Raw genomic sequence first — 7,105 nt, 5'->3', positions numbered from 1 at the left:
TGTTTGGGATGCTCAAGTCACGGTTCTGGTGCCTGGACATATCTGGTGGAGCCTTGCAGTACTCACCAGGTACATGTACATAAATTTTCATTGTATGTGCCATGTTACACAATATGATCCTGCAGAAACAGCTGCAGCAGGAACAATAAGGGGCAGGGCCACACAGCCCCCCACCATTGCCAAGGCCAGCACAGGCACAGAGTGACTCGGAGGAGGAACAACCTGAGCCTGCCCATGTAGGCAGAAGGAGGCATGCCTGGTTTGCCCAGGCTTTGGCAAAGAGGGAATGCATAGCACATACACTGACATGGTAGAAACCCAGGGAATGTCATCTCTCTCTGACTCGCACATACAGTAAAAGGGATGCCAAACATGACACTACCTGTGCTTTACCATGTATAGGGAGTGTACTATGTGCACCCGACATAGTCAGCCCTCCAGCATCATCCTCAGTAATGGCACAGCCACAAGGTAAGTCACGGTTCCTATCAATTGCTGAATGGAGTAGTATGTTCTGCTAGTTGTATCTATGGTATGGATGTGAGCATGCAAGGGAATCGGGTGGCTGAATGGGATGGCAGCAGATAGTGGACACCTATATGGGCAGCATGAAATCCATAACAAATAATAGTGTCAATGAAGTAGGCAGTACTAGACAAGGTGACAAATTCCACTGCAGTACATGTAGTGGCCCAAATGTGTGTCCATAGGACACACACATACATGTCAGTGAGGCTCACATACCTAACAACAGCTTCAGCCAGCAGGACAGGTGTAGATGACCATAAAGAAAGTCTGTGCTAAGGCCTCCAATTGATGGCAATGGAGAACAGCCCCCCTCCAGACCTACACAGACAGACTACAACAGGTCAGGCAGCTGTATATTAGTTCTGAAGGGTAAGAAGTCTGAAACTGAAATGTAGGTCAATAAAACCTAAAATCTATACTCTACTGATATGCCTCTAGTCTGCATGATAGGTCAGAATACAAAACAAAATGGAAGCCAACAGAGTACCTGGAATACCAGTACAGTCATAGAAAATGTTTACAGTTGTCAGGTGTGACCCCCCCCCAAATCCTATGTAGAAATGCAGTAGCATGTACATGTGGGTTTAATAACAGTGGAGCACAGATTACCTGAGCTGGCCCAATTTACATGATAGATTGTTGCATGTGTACAATATGCAGGGGTCTGTGTGTTAGGTTGTTGTGTGTTGTATATTTTGTGGAAGTGGTCAGCATGTAGGCATGGAGGGTTGTGTCTCGGTGGCCTATGGCCAGTACTGTCAATGACAGGGCCATGTTCTGACAACTGCAGTGCCAACCACAATGCATCCCAGCAAGACCCAATTCAGCAGTCATCCATACTCACTGTTCAGATGTCAATATCTGTCACCATCTGAAAGATGGACATGCCATGAATGTGGGCCCATATATATACACAGTACACAGGTGGAAGTAGCCTAGACAGAGTACATAAAATTTAATTGTCAACTGCCCACACATTTGGAATTGTACATACAGGTTAGCAGCACATTAGCTGTCTGTGTAGTATGGAATACTGATGTTGTCTGGCCAATCAATGGCAGACCACAAAAGGCACAGTTATGAAGCAATGAGAGACTACCTATATCCCCCTATAAGGCAGCATAAGGGGAATGTCCCAGGTATATCTGTGAGTCAGCTGCAAGAAGCTTCCATAGAACACATGCACTCAGCTCACCCCACCATCAGTCGCAGGTTTATCACAGGTCATATCCCTGGTGTTGGGAATGAGTACAGTATGAGCCCCACTTCTGTATGGGAATACCCACAGAATGCAGCATGCTGAAGAGGTATCCCATTCAGATGTGTCCCTAGCTGTAAGCAGCACCCTGCCAGCATCCAGAACAATGGATTAATATGGACAGGAACTATTGCCATTAACACCTCGCACACTTACCCTGTCACCCCAGGGGAATCCAGTGACTCACAGCTTGGGACTGTAGGAGTGCCAGAATGCACTTGCCTGCTACAGATGACCTGCATCACTACCAAATGCCCTACAGTTCTCTGTCAAAGGCCTGTGCCTCAGCCGTACTGCCAATGTATGTTATCTCATGGGGACCCAACTAAAAACATAACACAGTCCACAGAACACAAATGCAAGGCCATATCGACAAATCCCAGTAGCATTCCCATCATGTCCTATTGCATGAACTGTGGACCAACCCATAAATACCACTGGGATGAAGGGACAACTATAGGGATACGTCTCAGATATTGCTTGCATAATGTTAGGAAGAGGATAGAATAACAGAGTGGGGGGTGTAGAAGCATGGACGCCATGGAGTGTGTGAAGTCTGAAACTCTGATGTGTGCCCATATGACCCCTGCCTGCAAACCCAGTAATGGGAGGCTACAAACCTGATGTGAAGGGGAACTGACCAGATATATGAACCCTGCCTCTGGGTAACCTGGGTGAATCTGTACAGCTGAGAGGTATGGCCACAGCAGGATATGGCCATTCTGTTATGTCAATAGATGTACAAGCAGGGGATCCTCAGCCACCACAGTATCAATGTGCTGAACCATTTACACAGACCCATCAGCAAACGTCTGCAGCTACTCTTCCAGAATGGCATGAGTGTGCAAGAATGTGTAGGCTGCAGACCATAGTACTGGACACAGCTTCATTCATCTTGTATTTCCCAGGAAATAACTGTGAGCAAATAAGTATATCTGTCAGTAGTTGATAACATAATACATCTCAATGTAAAACGGTACATATGTCTGAATATCTCTGCTAACACCAACCAGGTAACACAAGCAGCACAGACACAATAGTTACAGTATCCAACTATCTTTCACCCACTGTGACTCCATACTGTCAAACTATCTACAGATATCCTGCAGAAACAAGTTGCTAGCTGTAGGTGCAGAACACAAAATCCTGCACTGGAGTACAACCTACCTGGAATGGATTCATACTCTCAATACAAAAGGTCATACTGGGCATGCTCCTACATTTAGAGAAATGAAGCCTATGTCTGACAACAACAGTAGACTATACATATCTGTCAGTCGCAGATGTCTGTGCATACACATCACATTGCACACCATCCATGTTTTACACACACATTGGATAGGAATAATCACACATGTCCAAGGCCAACACACTATAATAGGTCAAACATGCACACACACACACACACACACACACACACACACACACACACACACACACACACACACACACACACACACACACACACACACACACACACACACACATATGTGGGGAAGAGAGAGACAGACAGTGACAAAGAGATTGCTATCATGGGGCCTGTCCGACCCACCACACATCCAATTGGCTAATATCACATGATGTGCCGATATCAATCACTGTAGACATTTGCTTTTGGTAGCCCTCAGCCCTAGCTGCTTGTGATAACTGTGTAACATGATAATACAAATCAGTATTAATCTAGCATTTGTATACCCAGTCCTGTCAAATGTAAAGTTGCGTGTGACTGAGTGTTGTGTGTGTTTCCAGAGGAATGGTTTATGGCCCATTCACACACACTGCACTTCCCATTGTCCATGTTAGCACTCATGCTAATGTCAGTCACCTTGAAATAGCCTTCTGGCCAATTCTCAGCTCCATAAGCTCCGTGGCACTTGCGATAATTGTGTAATGCTACAATGTAACACATTAGTTAGGTAGGAGTTCTAATTCCAGACATGGTAACTGTGAAACTGTGTGTGTACAGATTAATGATTTTGAGGCCATTTATAGTCACCACACCTCAAATTGCCGTACTTTAGCAAGGCTGCTGATGTCAGTCACCTTGAAATACCCCTTTGGACAAGAACCAGCCCTATAAGCTCCATGGCATGTGGAAAAACTGCGTAATGCTATAATGCAACATACCAACTAGGCAGGAGTTCTAATCCCAGACATGGCAACTATGAAGCTGTGTGGGTGTATGTAACGATTAATGATTTTGAGGCCATTCACAGTCACTACACCTCCCATTGCCGTACTTTAGCAAGGCTGCTAATGTCAGTCACCTTGAAATACCCCTTTGAAGAAGGGCAAGCCGTATAAGCTCCATGTCGCATGTGATAACTGTGTAATGCTACAGTATAACATACTAGTTGGATAGGAGTTCTAATCCCAGACATAGCAATTGTGAAATTCTGTGTGTGGCTGTGTGTGTAGAGATTTATGATTTTGAGGCCATTCACAGTCACTACACCTCCCATTGCCCTACTTTAGCAAGCCTGCTGATGTCAGTCACCTTGAAATACCCCTTTGGATAAGGGCCAGCCCTGTAAGCTCCATGGCACATGCGATAATTGCATAATGCTACAGTGTAACATACTAATTAGGTAGGAGATCTAATCCCAGACATGGCAACTGTGAAACTGTGTGTGTTTCTGTGAGAGATCGTGTGTATGTGTCCTTGATAGTACCTGATATTATGGATATTCACACCTACTAATCTCCCCTCACCCCTCCTTTAGCACTGCTGCTGATGTTAGGCACCTTCAAAGATACCTGAGGAGAGCTCTCCAACATGTAAGCTCCATGGCATGTGCCATAAATTCGGAGCTATGTAGTAGCAGTAACTACACAGGTATGGGTTTGAATCTCATCTATGGCAAGTATTTGTGTGTGTACCTCAAAAGTTTTGGCCCCATTTACACCCAGTATACATCTCAGAGCCTGACTTTAGCAGTCCTGCAGATATCATCCACCTTAGAAGTACCTGTTACCAACCCTAAACCATGTCAGGTCAGTGATGCATGTGGCAAATGTGTAAAATAATGGTCCATAAAGATTGTTAGATAGAGGTTTGAACCTCACCCCTGGAAAATGTAAATGTGTGTTTAGGGTAAAATTATTTTTGGGATCTCTCACCCACTACATCACCCAATGCTTGTATTTACAAAGGCTGGTGATGTTCCTCACCTTAGAAGTACCTTGAGACAACATCCATTCTACAAGCTCTGTGGTGCATGCGATAAATGGGGTACACTATAGTAGCAATAGACAGCTAGGTAGGGGTTTGAATCTCAGTACTGGCAAGCGTGTGTGTGTTTGCTTGTCATCAGCATTCTGTGTGGTGGTTGCTGTGATTTTGTGATAACAGGATGCATTGTAGAGTGGGTTTTGCTAAATTATTATGTTGAGGACCTAGTATATGTCACAATGTCCACCTTACAAGGACAAAAGATGTCAAATAGCAGACAGGCTGGTGTAGACAATCCATAGCCCTACATATGACATTATGAATTTCTGAACAATATAGGCAACCCTTCTATTACTCAGAGAACACTCTCCACCCAAGTCTCAAACACAAACACACTTGGCTAGGCAACAACCACTATATTGGTAGTTCCCTACATATTGCCTTACAGGTAGCAACCACGGTGTGATTGCAGTGGACTACATGCCTGTTGACCACAACAATGCCACTGACATAGGAAAGTACTACAATGTGTTACATCTGCTGACTGAGTGTGTGCTATCCAGCAAGTAAAAGGGTATGGCACCCTGTTCCATCCCTGCAGTAGGCAAATAAATGCTTACAGTGGCCCTTTTCCTGTGTTCCTCACTGGATGCCTGCAACAACTGTAAAGTCTGCAAATGAAACCCACAAAGGGAATACCATGCCTTATACACATGCCCTGAATGGACAGATGCCACTAACTCCACTGAATACCTGTATCATGTTGTGCCTGCACCTACATTGACAGCATGATACAGATGCCACTAACTCCACTGAATACCTGTATCATGCTGTCAATGAAGGTACAGGCATGACCTCAGTTCCATAGCCAGGTCTCACCAAATGAGATCAGGAATGCTACAACAATCTGTCCACATAACATGCCCCAGAGACCTCAAGCACACTTCCACACATCAAAGAACATGCATGTGGGACACGTGCACAACCCAGACACTGCCCATGTTATGGAATACTGATCACATACATGGAAAGCAGTGCACATCACTGGCCAACTACAATAGTAACTCAGGTGAGTGGATGGTGAATACAATACCCAGCTGTGGGGACCACTCCAGGGACTACACCCCTGAGACACACTGGAGACTGTTGCCATGTGGCCTGATGCCAAGGTATTCCCTTTGCCTAGCCTTGTACAGCCACCTACTACCGACCAGTGAACCAATGAACCTATGCATCTCTTGTGTGTGTGTGTGTGTGTGTGTGTGTGTGTGTGTGTGTGTGTGTGTGTGTGTGTGTGTGTGTGTGTGTGTGTGTGTGTAAAATTAATGATTTTTACGCCATTCATACTCACTACACCTTCCATTGCCCTACTTTACATTTCTGCTAATGTCATGTCCCTTTAAATAACACTTTGGCCATGTTTCAGCCATATAAGCTCTGTGGCGCTTGTAATAACTGCGCAATACTGTAGTGTACCAAACTAGTTAGATAGGAGTTCTAATCCTAATCCTGCCAAATGTAATAATGTGTGTGTTTCCCTGAGCGAGTGTGCGTGTGTGTCTTCGTTAATACCTGCTTTTGTGGACATTCACACTTACTACACTTCCCTTACCCCTCCTTTAGCACTGTTGCTGATGTCACTCTCCTTCAAAGATACCTTTGGACAGCTCTTCAAAATATAAGCTCCATGGCACATGCAATAACTGCGTAACACGGTAATAGCAATACATAGTCAGGTAAGGGTTTGAAACTCAGTACTGGTAAGTGTGTGTTTGTGTGTCATCAATCTCCTGTGTGGGTGTTGGGGTGATTGTGTAATGATAGGATCCATTGCAGTGTGGGTTTTACTACATCATTATATTCAGGACCTATATGTCCCATTGTCCACATTACAAGGCCAACAGTTTTCAAACACTGTAGAGGTTGTTGTAGACAATCCTCAGCCATAAATGTGTACAGCCATGTGCAATTACCATGTGACAGTATGGATTAGTAAACAATACAAGCAACCATCATAATACCCAGATACCACTCTCCAGGTGAGCCCCCGTGCCCTCTGAGCCTCTCAGGGGTGAGGTCAGACACCTAACCCCTTCCTGGCAAGAGCTCTACAGATATGGAAGACTCCCACCTGTTGCACCCTTGAA

Source organism: Protopterus annectens, chromosome 6.part1 (genome assembly GCF_019279795.1).
Source record: "Protopterus annectens isolate FY-2018-M chromosome 6.part1, PAN1.0, whole genome shotgun sequence".
Taxonomy (NCBI): domain Eukaryota; kingdom Metazoa; phylum Chordata; order Ceratodontiformes; family Protopteridae; genus Protopterus; species Protopterus annectens.
This window is presented reverse-complemented; position numbering follows the sequence as displayed.